The sequence below is a fragment of the Hoplias malabaricus genome, unplaced genomic scaffold (assembly GCF_029633855.1).
Source record: "Hoplias malabaricus isolate fHopMal1 unplaced genomic scaffold, fHopMal1.hap1 scaffold_114, whole genome shotgun sequence".
Classification (NCBI taxonomy): Eukaryota; Metazoa; Chordata; class Actinopteri; order Characiformes; family Erythrinidae; genus Hoplias; species Hoplias malabaricus.
This window is the reverse complement of record NW_027100967.1, coordinates 83,754-99,096: the sequence shown is the minus strand read 5'-3', so window position 1 is coordinate 99,096 and position 15,343 is coordinate 83,754. Positions and strand designations below refer to the sequence as shown.

Below are 15,343 nucleotides of genomic sequence, written 5' to 3'. Positions count from 1 at the left end.
CCCACGAAATAGGACCGTGGAAGCCCCGGAGCCCCACTCCGGAACGACCAGCCGTCCCGAAGGAGAGACCCCGAAGCCCCGCGGAAGGGCCCTATTCCATTATTCCTAGCTCAGTCAGACATGGCACGTGTCGGCCTGCTTTGAGCACTCTGCTTTATTCAAAGTAAACGCTCCGGACCCTCCAACCCACCGTGCACCGCAGTGAAGTACCCAGCTAAGGGCTTCTCCGCGGCCGGCGAGCAGAGGACACCGGCGGGTAGGGACCAGGTCCCAACATCCACCCAGAGACAGGGGGTCACCCCCGAAGGAGCTCCCCACGCCATCCCGGACAGTACAGGGGATCCGAGACCTGTCCCCACATCCAACTACGAGCTTTTTAACTGCAGCAACTTTAGCATACGCTATTGGAGCTGGAATTACCGCGGCTGCTGGCACCAGACTTGCCCTCCAATGGGTCATCACTCACGGACATAGATTGAGTTCATTTCGATTACGCTCCACAGGATCATAGGACCCGCATCGATATTTTTCGTCACTACCTCCCCGTGTCGGGAATGGGTAATTTGCGCGCCTGCTGCCTTCCTTGGAAGTGGTAGCCGTTTCTCAGGCTCCCTCTCCGGAATCGAACCCAGATTCCCCGTTACCCGTGGTCACCACGGTAGGCACGTAGCCTACCGTCGAAAGTTGATAGGGCAGACACTCGAATGATACGTCGCCGCCCCGGAGGGCTTAACGATCGGCCAGAGGTTATCTAGAGTCACCAAAGCGACCCGACCGGAGCCGGGAGGGTTTTTCGGTTCTGATAAATGCACGTATCCGGGGGACAGGGGCCGGGAGAGCATTTCACGCCGACCCCCAGAACCCTTCCAACGCTTCGTTTGCATGTATTAGCTCTGGAATTACCACAGTTATACCAAGTAACGTGTGGAGCGATCAAAGGAACCATAACTGATTTAATGAGCCATTCGCAGTTTCACTGTACCAAAACCCGTGTGTACTTAGACTTGCATGGCTTAATCTTTGAGACAAGCATATAATACTGGCAGGATCAACCAGACCGACCCCCCTTGGATCTCAAACCCCGGACGGGGAAAGAGAGGGGGCGCATGGAGCCCGTGAGAGTGATCTCAGGGGACACCAGCGAAGAGGATCGAACGCGACCCCGCTGTGGGGGTCTGCAATCGACTTGGCAACTTGGAAAACGTATGATTCTCGCCCGGACGGTGCAGGCTAGGGGCCGGGTCCTTCCCTCAAACGGATCCCGACCCTAAGGCACCACCGACGCGGACGTTGAACGGACCTACTGTTGGATCGACCGGCCGACTAAGTCCCCCTCGGAACCGTTCTGGACAAGCGGACATGCCTCTTACGGGCATCCACGAGCCATGGAGGCTGGGAGCACAAGGTGGGGAGGATCGCTCTAAGCACTGTATTTAGGCTTAGAAGCCTGCCCCTGGTGCTCCGCGTATACCGAGCTCGAACGGCCGTGAAGGACAGCCGTTAAGGGAAGAGAATGGAAGAGAATCCTGGCCCCCTCAAAGCGCGAGGAAGTCGGCATAGGTTTTTACGGTACGCCACCACCGGAGCCGTCTGATGTTCAGAAGACGAAGGGTTTTGCCCTCAATCTCGTAAGGTCGAGGGCTCACCACCGAACTTCCAGCCGCGGTCCTTGGTAGGACCGATACGCGGACAAGCCGCAAATCCTGGCCCCCTCGCAGTGCGAGGAGGTCGGCAAAGGTTTACGGTTTCGCCCCCCGGAGCCTACGGAAGTCTGCGTTTAAGAAGACGAAGGGTCGGATCCCGTAGGCCGACCCTGCGAACTTCCAGCCGCGGTCTGTGGAAGACCGATCCGTGTCACCTCTAATGCGCTCTTTGCCTCCGGCCGTTTCCAGCCGGGGGCCCGGTGGTGCGCTCCCACGTCCCGCTCAAAGGAGGGGAAAGGTCGGGAGATCCCACGGACCGGCGGATGACCGCCGGCCAACGCCTCGGGGGGTTACGCGGCCCCGTCGACTCGCGCACGGGCAAATTTATGGGTTTAAAAAGGGGGACAATCCTCATACGTTCGACCCCCCGGTGCCCAGGGAAGTTGACCCTCCCCGGGCAGGCATATCGAACGAATCATCGGTCGGAAAACTCTCTCTTTCGGGACGGGGGAAACCCCTCATACGCTCGACCCCCCATGCCCAGGAATGTTTTACCTTCCCAGGCATACATCGAACGAATCATCGGGGTGGACACAACGGGCTTATAACAATCGACGGGGCGGCCCGTTCCACCCGCCCCACAAGTGGGCAGATGGTCGGTGGCCTATAGACCCACAGGCAGTCCCAATACCACCGTGATACGAGATCCGGGGTTGGGACTTGACCTTAAAGGTACCCGGTCGAGGCGGACCGAGTGGAAGCCACTCGGATTTATGACAGTGGTAGGCCCCACGGACCTTGGGGACCACTCCCCATCGCTCTGCCCGGCACCTGGCTCGGAAACCGGGACTAATTTTGGCAGTAATACGCTATCGGTCTTGGTTCTCATTGGTTCATACACCCAAGATGGGCGAACGTCGAACGCGAACGGGAGCGATCAACGCCCATAACCCCTAATTATGCACGAACCGGGGGCTATATAAGGGGTCGCCTTCACTCGGAGCCGTCAGTCTCTCACCATGGATAGCTGCCCGCTTTGCGAACAAGCCATTGCTACGGATCTGACTTTCCACTTTACCATCTTCCACAGACTCGGACCGGACGACGCAGCCTTCCTCCGAGAACTGGACCGAAGCGGGGAGAATTCATCACAGCTCGACTGCCCTCTCTGCGGCCTGCCGTCTCTCTCTTCGCCGGCAGATCACCTGGGCTCGGCGCATTCCCTCAAAGGCCTCGCCCTTCGGATCGCTCTCTCTGCCGCTCGACGCCTTCGCACCCTCCACCTTCTGCGTCGCTATCAACAGTCTAAGCCGCGGAACCCTCCACCGCCCTCGGGATCCCGTTCCCCGAATCCAGCCTCGCCGCCGGGACCAAGCACGCCGGGACCGAGCGCGCCGGGACCGAACACGCCGGGACCGAGCACGCCGGGACCGAGCACGCCGGGACCGAACACGCCGGACCCGAACACGCCGGACCCGAACACGCCGGACCCAAGCACGCCGGACCCAAGCACGCCGGACCCAACCATGCTGTACCCAAGCTCACCGGACCCAAGCACGCCGGAGCCAACCACGCCTGATGCTTGCCCGCTCTGCGAGCAAGCCATTACGGATCTGACTTCCCATTATACCACCTTCCACCGCCTTGGATCTGCCGACATTGACTTTCTCCGGGGACTGGACCAAAGTGGGGAGAATTCGTCCCAGCTCGACTGCCCTCTCTGCGGCCTGCCGTCTCTCTCTTCGCCGGCGGATCACCTGGGCTCGGCGCATTCCCTCAAAGGCCTCGCCCTTCGGATCGCTCTCTCTGCCGCTCGACGCCTTCGCACCATCCACCTTCTGCGTCGCTATCAACAGTCTAAGCCGCGGAACCCTCCACCGCCCTCGGTATCCTGTTCCCCGAATCCAGCCTCGCCGGGCCCCAGCACGCCGGGCCCCAGCATGCCGGACCCAGCCATGCCGGGCCCAAGCACGCCGGGCCCAAGCACGCCGGGACCCAACACGCCGGACCCAGCTTCGCCGGACCCAGCCTCGCCGGACCAAGCCTCCCCGGGCCAAGCCACTACGGGCCAAGCCACGCCGGAGCCGGTCGACAGCGACTACCAACCGAGCGAGTCTTCCCCTGCCGAATCCACCTCGGACACGGATTCAGAGACCGAGCGGGCACGGCGAACCTCCCGGGGGAGGCAGCTCGTGATCCCGCATCGGTTTCGGGACACCTACGTCAGCCGTTCGGTAGACGACTTTCAGAAGTTCTACCTGCGGGTCGACGCGTCACCGAAGGACATCGAGAACTCTCGCCAGCGACGGGGCCACGTTATTCGGTTCCTGCTTCACTGCGCCCCGCCCGGCTGCCAATTCACAGACCTGTCTTTCGTCCATCACACGAACGTTCCCACTTGGGTACAGAGCCTTCAGAAACTGGGTTACGCTTCGACAACCGTTAAGTGTTACCTGCACAGCGCCAAGGCGTTCGTCTCCCACGTCGCTGCCTTCGACCCAGAGACCGCCGGGGTCAGCCCCGAAGAGCTCCAGAGGCTGAAGCTGACCTTCGCCAAGGCTCATCGGGACATCGCACGCACGATTCTGGGCCATCGCCAGCGCGTGAAGAGAGCGAAGCTGAGTCGCTTGCCGCAACCTTCGGATTTCAGGGTCTTCCTAAGCCACGCTAAGACCCGAATCCCAGAGCTCATAGACGCGGCCCGGACGGGGGACACCGCCCGCCGGTCGACGCTACGGATGCTCCAGGGGTACCTGCTCGGCCTTTTGTCTGTCTTAACCGGTCACCGGTCGGTTGTGTTTCTCAACCTGACGGTTGGAGAGTTGAGGCAAGCCAGCACCACGGATGGCACCGGCTTCGTGGTTTATGTTCGTGAACACAAGACCAACGCCTCGTTCGGGGACGCTCCGATCGGGTTGTCTGCCACAGAGCTGGCCTGGTTGACCGCACTCAGCGACTTACACGGGGCCCGGGACGGGTTCGTGTTCTTGGACAGGGGGAACCAGCTGCGCAAGCCAAACTCACTGCTTCGGATCGCGTGGACGGATGCGGGCCTCGGAGGCGCGGTGGCCTTCAACCTGATCCGCACGGCTGTTTCGAACCAAGTGAGTGTTGAACTTAATCCGACTTATGTGGGCTCTTAACCCCGGCCTTCCTACTTCTGACACCTCGCACCTCTGTTTCAGGTTTCGACTCTGCCGGCCGAAGATAGAGATCGAGTGACGACAAGCATGTGCCACTCCAACATCACTGCCCGGGCCTTCTACCGAGCCGGCCTCTCTGCGGCCGATGTGATGCGGGCTCGTGAGAACCGTCTTTCCGCCCTCGAAACGGCCTGAACCGGACCCTCTTCAAAGCGCAACCCAGCCGGGATTCACTCCGTGTTTCTGCACCCCCGTGGCTTTGATATGTTTTACTGCGAAATAAATACATTTATTTCTGAATCCCCAAACAGAGTGTTCCCGTGTGGTACTTGCTTCGGTTTGGAGATGGAGGGGGGGTGGAGATTGGGTGATCCTCCCAGAGGGAGACTTTTTACGAGGTCCGACCGGCCTTAAGACTTAAACGATCAGTGGTTATGGGTTAACTTAGTCGGCGGGCGGCCCGTTCCACCGCCCCGCTAAGGGAGCAGTGGTCGGAGGCCTATGGACCTTAGGCAGTTCACCGGGGTGGGTAAACTTACCTTTAGGCACCCGTCGCATGAATATAGGAGACCATTTGGCTTTTTTGGCCCCGGAAACCAGCCACTTCTCCGGGCATATATAGAACCAATCCCCCCCAGGGAGGGAGTTGGAACTAAAGGTCATTGAAATTAAATGGGTTTAACAGTTAACTTTGTCGGCGGGCGGCCCGTTCCACCGCCCCGCTAAGGGAGCAGTGGTCGGAGGCCTATGGACCTTAGGCAGTTCACCGGGGTGGGTAAACTTACCTTTAGGCACCCGTCGCATGAATATAGGAGACCATTTGGCTTTTTTGGCCCCGGAAACCAGCCACTTCTCCGGGCATATATAGAACCAATCCCCCCCAGGGAGGGAGTTGGAACTAAAGGTCATTGAAATTAAATGGGTTTAACAGTTAACTTTGTCGGCGGGCGGCCCGTTCCACCGCCCCGCTAAGGGAGCAGTGGTCGGAGGCCTATGGACCTTAGGCAGTTCACTGGGGGCGGTAAACTTACCTTTAGGCACCCGTCGCATGAATATAGGAGACCATTTGGCTTTTTTGGCCCCGGAAACCAGCCACTTCTCCGGGCATATATAGAATGAACCATCGGGGGCTAAGGGCAGATAGTCAAGTCAGTTATACCGATCGAACTCTCTTGAGTTTCGGCTTAAAGCTCTGGCATTTGCCGTTGGGACTTAGAGTTTTTTTTTTAATAAAGAGGGGAGGCCGGGCTTACCTCCACCTTAAGCCCAGAGGGTGTCCCAGTCCTCGGGCTTGTGTATTCGCATCAACGGGGTCCATGGAAGTCATTTTAGACATCCAGAGGGGAGGCAACCCAAACCATCCCCTTAGCCCAGAGGTGTGCCACTCCTCGGGCTTGTGTATTCGCATCAACGGGGTCCATGGAAGTCATTTTTAGACCTCCAGAGGGGAGGCAACCCAAACCATCCCCTTAGCCCAGAGGTGTGCCACTCCTCGGGCTTGAAACTTCGCATCACCGGGGTGTATGGAAGTCTTTGGTCCAGTTCTGCCAGTGCTCGTTGTCGAACTTAGAAATATTTCTAATTATTTTTAGACTTCCAGAGGGGAGGCCGAGCATACCAACCCCTTAGCCCAGAGGTGTGCCAGTCCTCGGGCTTCGGTATTCGCATCACCGGGGTCTACGGAGGTCTCAACTTAGGTTTTGAAAACCTCCAGAGGGGGGGCCGGATTAACCACCACCCTAGCCCAGAGGTGTGCCAGTCCTCGGGCTTCGGTATTCGCATCACCGGGGTCTACGGAGGTCTCAACTTAGGTTTTGAAAACCTCCAGAGGGGGGGCCGGATTAACCACCACCCTAGCCCAGAGGGGTGCCAGTCCTCGGGCTTCGGTATTCGCATCACCGGGGTCTACGGAGGTCTCAACTTAGGTTTTGAAAACCTCCAGAGGGGGGGCCGGATTAACCACCACCCTAGCCCAGAGGGGTGCCAGTCCTCGGGCTTCGGTATTCGCATCACCGGGGTCTATGGAGGTCTCGACTTAGGTTTTGAAAACCTCCAGAGGGTGGGGGCATATCTTATCCCCACCCTAGCCCAGAGGGGTGCCAGTCCTCGGGCTTCGGTATTCGCATCACCGGGGTCTATGGAGGTCTCGACTTAGGTTTTGAAAACCTCCAGAGGGTGGGGGCATATCTTATCCCCACCCTAGCCCAGAGGTGTGCCAGTCCTCGGGCTTCGGTATTCGCATCAACGGGGTCTACGGATGTCTCGACTTAGGTTTTGAACACATCCAGGGAAGCAGAGCGGACATTCCCATTATTTCAAGCCCATCGGGAAGCCACTCTTTTGGGCATAGCGTTTCGCATCGCTGTTACCCAAACTTACGTCTGATTTAATGCCTCCCTAATATCCCGACGGCACCAGGCTGAGAAACCATATGCCCACAGGATTTGAGGCATTGGAACCTCGTTCGCATAGCTGACAACGATGAACCTCCCTCGGACTCGCTACGAGGCTTGAGGAGGGTCCTGATTTTCTTAAAATCTCAGGTGAGGGACTTAGAAAATTTTCACTTTAAAACCACAGACCTCCAGAGGAGAGACCGGGCTTATCACAACCTTAGCCCAGAGGGCGCCACTCCTCGGGCATGTCACTTCGCATCACCGGGGTCCATGGATGTCTCGACTTAGGTTTTGAACACATCCAGAAGGGGGGGCCGGATTAACCACCACCCTTAGCCCAGAGGGGTGCCAGTCCTCGGGCTTTAAATTCGCTTCGCCGGGGTCTATGGAAGTCATTTTTAGACCTCCAGAGGGGAGGCAACCCAAACCATCCCCTTAGCCCAGAGGTGTGCCACTCCTCGGGCTTGTGTATTCGCATCACCGGGGTCCATGGAAGTCATTTTAGACATCCAGAGGGGAGGCCACCCTAACCATCCCCTTAGCCCAGAGGGGTGCCAGTCCTCGGGCTTTAAATTCGCTTCGCCGGGGTCTATGGAAGTCATTTTTAGACCTCCAGAGGGGAGGCAACCCAAACCATCCCCTTAGCCCAGAGGTGTGCCAGTCCTCGGGCTTTAAATACGCATCACCGGGGTCCATGGAAGTCATTTTAGACCTCCAGAGGGGAGGCAACCCAAACCATCCCCTTAGCCCAGAGGTGTGCCAGTCCTCGGGCTTGTGTATTCGCATCAACGGGGTCCATGGAAGTCATTTTTGACCTCCAGAGGGGAGGCAACCCAAACCATCCCCTTAGCCCAGAGGTGTGCCAGTCCTCGGGCTTGTGTATTCGCATCAACGGGGTCCATGGAAGTCATTTTTGACCTCCAGAGGGGAGGCAACCCAAACCATCCCCTTAGCCCAGAGGTGTGCCAGTCCTCGGGCTTGTGTATTCGCATCAACGGGGTCCATGGAAGTCATTTTTGACCTCCAGAGGGGAGGCAACCCAAACCATCCCCTTAGCCCAGAGGTGTGCCAGTCCTCGGGCTTGTGTATTCGCATCAACGGGGTCCATGGAAGTCATTTTTGACCTCCAGAGGGGAGGCAACCCAAACCATCCCCTTAGCCCAGAGGTGTGCCAGTCCTCGGGCTTGTGTATTCGCATCAACGGGGTCCATGGAAGTCATTTTAGACCTCCAGAGGGGAGGCAACCCAAACCATCCCCTTAGCCCAGAGGTGTGCCACTCCTCGGGCTTGTGTATTCGCATCACCGGGGTCCATGGAAGTCATTTTAGACCTCCAGAGAGTGGGGCCGGTCTTACCACCACTCTTAGCCCAGAGGGCGTCACTCCTCGGGCATGAAATTCGGATAACCGGGGTCCATGGATGTCTCAACTTAGGTTTTGAACACATCCAGAGGGGAGGCCACCCAAACCATCCCCTTAGCCCGGAGGTGTGCACCTCCTCGGGCTTGAAATTCGAATCACCGGGGTCCATGGAAGTCATTTTAGACATCCAGAGGGTGGGGCCGGTCTTACCACCACTCTTAGCCCAGAGGGCACCACTCCTCGGGCATGAAATTCGCATCACCGGGGTCCATGGAAGTCAGTTTAGACCTCCAGAGAGTGGGGCCGGTCTTACCACCACCCTTAAGCCCAGAGGGCGTCACTCCTCGGGCATGGAATTCGCATCAACGGGGTCTACGGATGTCTCGACTTAGGTTTTGAACACATCCAGGGAAGCAGAGCGGACATTCCCATTATTTCAAGCCCATCGGGAAGCCACTCCTTTGGGCATAGCGTTTCGCATCGCTGTTACCCAAACTTACGTCTGATTTAATGCCTCCCTAATATCCCGACGGCACCAGGCTGAGAAACCATATGCCCACAGGATTAGAGGCGTCTGAACCCCTTTCGCATAGCCGACAACGATGAACCTCCCTCGGACTCGCTACGAGGCTTGAGGAGGGTCCTGATTCTCTTAAAATCTCAGGTGAGGGACTTAGAAAATATTCACTTTAAAACCACAGACCTCCAGAGGAGAGACCGGGCTTATCACAACCTTAGCCCAGAAGGCACCACTCTTCGGGCATGTCACTTCGCATCACCGGGGTCCATGGAAGTCTCGACTTAGGTTTTGAACGCATCCAGAGGGTGGGGGCCGGACTTACCACCACCCTTAGCCCAGAGGGCGTCACTCCTCGGGCATAAAATTCGGATAACCGGGGTCCATGGAAGTCAATTTTGACCTCCAGAGAGGGGGGGCCGGGCTTACCACCACCCTAAGCCCAGAGGGCGTCACTCCTCGGGCATGAAATACGCTACACCGGGGTCCATGGAAGTCAGTTTAGACCTCCAGAGAGGGGGGGCCGGGCTTACCACCACCCTTAGCCCAGAGGGCACCACTCCTCGGGCTTGAAATTCGCATCACCGGGGTCCATGGAAGTCTCGACTTAGGTTTTGGAAACCTCCAGAGGGGGGGCTGCACTTACCACCACCCTAAGCCCAGAGGGCGTCACTCCTCGGGCATGAAATACGCTATACCGGGGTCCATGGAAGTCCTTTTAGACCTCCAGAGAGGGGGGGCCGGGCTTACCACCACCCTTAGCCCAGAGGGCACCACTCCTCGGGCTTGAAATTCGCATCACCGGGGTCCATGGAAGTCTCGACTTAGGTTTTGGAAACCTCCAGAGGGAGGGCTGCACTTACCACCACCCTAAGCCCAGAGGGCGTCACTCCTCGGGCATGAAATACGCTATACCGGGGTCCATGGAAGTCCTTTTAGACCTCCAGAGAGGGGGGGCCGGGCTTACCACCACCCTTAGCCCAGAGGGCACCACTCCTCGGGCTTGAAATTCGCATCACCGGGGTCCATGGAAGTCTCGACTTAGGTTTTGGAAACCTCCAGAGGGGGGGCTGCACTTACCACCACCCTTAGCCCAGAGGTTCATCACTCCTCGGGCATGAAATTCGGATAACCGGGGTCCATGGAAGTCAGTTTAGACCTCCAGAGAGTGGGGCCGGGCTTACCACCACCCTAAGCCCAGAGGGCGTCACTCCTCGGGCATGAAATTCGGACAACCGGGGTCCATGGAAGTCAGTTTAGACCTCCAGAGAGTGGGGCCGGGCTTACCACCACCCTAAGCCCAGAGGGCGTCACTCCTCGGGCATAAAATTCGGATAACCGGGGTCCATGGAAGTCAGTTTAGACCTCCAGAGAGTGGGGCCGGGCTTACCACCACCCTAAGCCCAGAGGGCGTCACTCCTCGGGCATGAAATACGCTACACCGGGGTCCATGGAAGTCTCGACTTAGGTTTTGGAGACCTCCAGAGGGGGGGCCGGGCATACCACCACCCTTAGCCCAGAGGGCGTCACTCCTCGGGCATGAAATACGCTTAACCGGGGTCCATGGAAGTCAATCTAGACCTCCAGAGAGGGGGGGCCGGGCTTACCACCACCCTTAGCCCAGAGGGCATCACTCCTCGGGCATGAAATTCGCATCACCGGGGTCCATGGAAGTCAGTTTAGACCTCCAGAGGGGGGGCTGAGCATACCACCACCCTTAGCCCAGAGGTGTGCTCCTCATCGGGCATGAAATACGCTTCACCGGGGTCCATGGAAGTCATTCGAGACCTCCAGAGGGGGGGCCGGGCATACCACCACCCTTAGCCCAGAGGTGAGTCACTCCTCGGGCATCAAATTCGCATCACCGGGGTCCATGGAAGTCAGTTTAGACCTCCAGAGGGGGGGCTGAGCATACCACCACCCTTAGCCCAGAGGTGTGCTCCTCATCGGGCATGAAATACGCTTCACCGGGGTCCATGGAAGTCATTCGAGACCTCCAGAGGGGGGGCCGGGCATACCACCACCCTTAGCCCAGAGGTGAGTCACTCCTCGGGCATCAAATTCGCATCACCGGGGTCCATGGAAGTCAGTTTAGACCTCCAGAGGGGGGGCTGAGCATACCACCACCCTTAGCCCAGAGGTGTGCTCCTCATCGGGCATGAAATACGCTTCACCGGGGTCCATGGAAGTCATTCGAGACCTCCAGAGGGGGGGCTGGGCATACCACCACCCTTAGCCCAGAGGTGAGTCACTCCTCGGGCATCAAATTCGCATCACCGGGGTCCATGGAAGTCATTTAGACCTCCAGAGAGGGGGGCCGAACCTACCAGCAACCTTAGCCCAGAGGGCGTCACTCCTCGGGCTTCAAACTCCCATCATCGGGGTTCCATGGAAGTCTCGACTTAGGTTTTGAACCGTTCCGGGGTCACCTCCAGTGAGATAACGCGGAAATCTCACTATATTCATGCCCACAGGCGAACCAGAGCCTTGGGCTTGTCATAGTTACATACGGTGTACCCAAACTTTCGTCTTTTCTAAAGGAACCCTAATGTCCTGACGGCACCGCACTGGAAACCCCCATGCCCTCTGAATTTTTACCACTCCGAGGTGCTCCGTTTTGGGCTTGCTACCTAGGGCGAAGAGGGTCAGAAATTTTTCTAAGTCCTACTTTAAAACGTCCCACTGGGAGACCACTAGGGTTAGCACTTTGCCAAAAAATCACGGCTGAATGCAATTTTCACGCCTCGCACCCTTTGTTCGTTTAGATTTAACAAAAAAATCAACCGAACCCCCTTTTTAACAACGCTTTGCCGAATTTAGCTCACTTTTCCCGGCCTGGAATATCTCACGCTTGCCCCCCACGGTACTTACCTCCGGGGAAGACACCCCCGTCGCTGCCAACACCCATGCCCGGCCCAGGCTCACCCGACTCGGCCTCGCTCGCTCCATCGCCCGCTCCAAACCTCCGGGGAGAAGACCCCCATCGCCGCCAACGCCCATGCCCGGCCCAGGCTCACCCGACTCGGCCTCGCTAGCTCCATCGCCCGCTCCAAACCTCCGGGGCTGGACCTCCAGGAACCCAGCGCACCTCTCGAACCTATCCGGCCCACACTTAAGCACTCCTCCTCGGACTAAACCATTCAGCCCGCGCCGCTGGAACGAGCGCCCACTGGAAGACCTGAGCCTCAAACCCGCGCGCTTTACGGTTCTCTATCTCCCCGGGCTCGGAGCACTTTTCTCGGCCATGGGACCTCCAGGGGGGGCCCCTCTTAGCTCCGTCATCATTTCTCTAAGTCTCACTCCGCCCACTGGAAGACCCGAGCCCCAAACCCGCGCGCTTTACGGTTCTCTATCTCCCCGGGCTCGGAGCACTTTTCTCGGCCATGGGACCTCCAGGGGGGGCCCCTCTTAGCTCCGTCATCATTTCTCTAAGTCTCACTCCGCCCACTGGAAGACCCGAGCCCCAAACCCGCGCGCTTTACGGTTCTCTATCTCCCCGGGCTCGGAGCACTTTTCTCGGCCATGGGACCTCCAGGGGGGGCCCCTCTTAGCTCCGTCATCATTTCTCTAAGTCTCACTCCGCCCACTGGAAGACCCGAGCCCCAAACCCGCGCGCTTTACGGTTCTCTATCTCCCCGGGCTCGGAGCACTTTTCTCGGCCATGGGACCTCCAGGGGGGGCCCCTCTTAGCTCCGTCATCATTTCTCTAAGTCTCACTCCGCCCACTGGAAGACCCGAGCCCCAAACCCGCGCGCTTTACGGTTCTCTATCTCCCCGGGCTCGGGGCACTTTTCTCGGCCATGGGACCTCCAGGGGGGGCCCTTCATGGCTCCGTCAATATTCCTTTAAGTCTCACTCCGCCCACTGGAAGACCCGAGCCCCAAACCCGCGCGCTTTACGGTTCTCTATCACCCCGGGCTCGGAGCACTTTTCTCGGCCATGGGACCTCCAGGGGGGGCCCTTCATGGCTCCGTCAATATTCCTTTAAGTCTCACTCCGCCCACTGGAAGACCCGAGCCCCAAACCCGCGCGCTTTACGGTTCTCTATCTCCCCGGGCTCGGAGCACTTTTCTCGGCCATGGGACCTCCAGGGGGGGCCCCTCTTAGCTCCGTCATCATTTCTCTAAGTCTCACTCCGCCCACTGGAAGACCCGAGCCCCAAACCCGCGCGCTTTACGGTTCTCTATCTCCCCGGGCTCGGGGCACTTTTCTCGGCCATGGGACCTCCAGGGGGGGCCCTTCATGGCTCCGTCAATATTCCTTTAAGTCTCACTCCGCCCACTGGAAGACCCGAGCCCCAAACCCGCGCGCTTTACGGTTCTCTATCACCCCGGGCTCGGAGCACTTTTCTCGGCCATGGGACCTCCAGGGGGGGCCCTTCATGGCTCCGTCAATATTCCTTTAAGTCTCACTCCGCCCACTGGAAGACCCGAGCCCCAAACCCGCGCGCTTTACGGTTCTCTATCACCCCGGGCTCGGAGCACTTTTCTCGGCCATGGGACCTCCAGGGGGGGCCCTTCATGGCTCCGTCAATATTCCTTTAAGTCTCACTCCGCCCACTGGAAGACCCGAGCCCCAAACCCGCGCGCTTTACGGTTCTCTATCACCCCGGGCTCGGAGCACTTTTCTCGGCCATGGGACCTCCAGGGGGGGCCCTTCATGGCTCCGTCAATATTCCTTTAAGTCTCACTCCGCCCACTGGAAGACCCGAGCCCCAAACCCGCGCGCTTTACGGTTCTCTATCACCCCGGGCTCGGGGCACTTTTCTCGGCCATGGGACCTCCAGGGGAGGCCCCTCTTGGCTCCGTCAATATTCCTTTAAGTCTCATTCCGCCCACTGCCATACCCGAGGTCTTTAACCGCGGCGTTCACGGTTCTCTATCACCCCGGGCTCGGAGCACTTTTCTCGGCCATGGGACCTCCAGGGGGGGCCCCTCATGGCTCCGTCAACATTCCTCTAAGTCTCATTCCGCCCACTGCCATACCCGGGCTCGGAGCATGTACTTCGGCCATGGGACCACAAGAGGGCGCCCTTCTTAAGAAATTGCTGACATCCAGGACCATTCAAGGGAGCGACCTGCCTCCCTATGCCCGCCACCGGCTCCCTCTAACCGGTGTACGGACTCTCGGGGCCCGCGCCCCCAGAGAACCAGAGTTTCAGAAATTGCACTAAGTCCAGACATCCAGGACCATTCAAGGGAGCGACCTGCCTCCCTATGCCCGCCACCGGCTCCCTCTAACCGGTGTACGGACTCTCGGGGCCCGCGCCCCCAGAGAACCAGAGTTTCAGAAATTGCACTAAGTCCAGACATCCAGGACCATTCAAGGGAGCGACCTGCCTCCCTATGCCCGCCACCGGCTCCCTCTAACCGGTGTACGGACTCTCGGGGCCCGCGCCCCCAGAGAACCAGAGTTTCAGAAATTGCACTAAGTCCAGACATCCAGGACCATTCAAGGGAGCGACCTGCCTCCCTATGCCCGCCACCGGCTCCCTCTAACCGGTGTACGGACTCTCGGGGCCCGCGCCCCCAGAGAACCAGAGTTTCGGAAATTGCACTAAGTCCGATTTTCGCCCACTACGAGACCTAAAACCGTCATCCAGGATTTCACAGGGGAGTACCCACCTCCCCTATGCCCGCCACCGGCTCCCTCTAACCGGTGTACGGAGTCTCCGGGGCCCGCGCCCCAGAGAACCAGACCTGGACCGCTCCGGAGGGCCGGGGGTTTGCTTTCGCCTTCCCCCCGACAAATGTTTGAGTGGACGGGATGACTTTCAATGGATCGCGGTATATGCACCCGCTCTGCCACTTACGACACCCGCACTCCGAATCAGGTCGTTTACGAGTCATTTCACACCCGGATCAAGAGACATTTGCTTTGACGAGGGAGGTGGACCGAGGCGTTCATTAGCCCCGGTCCGGTTCCAGTGTCATGCGGCTCTCGTCACCGGCGGTGGGGAGGAAAGCACCTCCCACCCCGGCTATCCAAGACCAAGCTCACCGATGCTGGGCGCGGATGTATCGCTCCTTCTAGGCGGGATTCCGACTTAGAGGCGTTCAGTCGTAAGCCCTCGGATGATAGCCTTGCACCAGTGGCTGCACAGCCAAGCGCGAGTACCATGTATCCGAACCTGCGGTTCCTCTCGTACTGGGCTGGATTACTATCGGAGCAACGGTCAACATCAGTAGGGTAAAGCTAACCTGTCTCACGACGGTCTAAACCCAGCTCACGTTCCCTGTTAGTGGGTGAACAATCCAACGCTTTGCGAATTCTGCTTCGCAAT

The 15,343-nt window shown here is 58.6% G+C and overlaps 1 pseudogene; it reads right to left on the bottom strand.

The window, feature by feature from the left end:
* Window positions 1-14,805: 14,805 nt before the first annotated feature.
* LOC136682471 (28S ribosomal RNA) overlaps window positions 14,806-15,343 on the bottom strand; it is a 4,392-nt pseudogene continuing 3,854 nt past the window's right edge.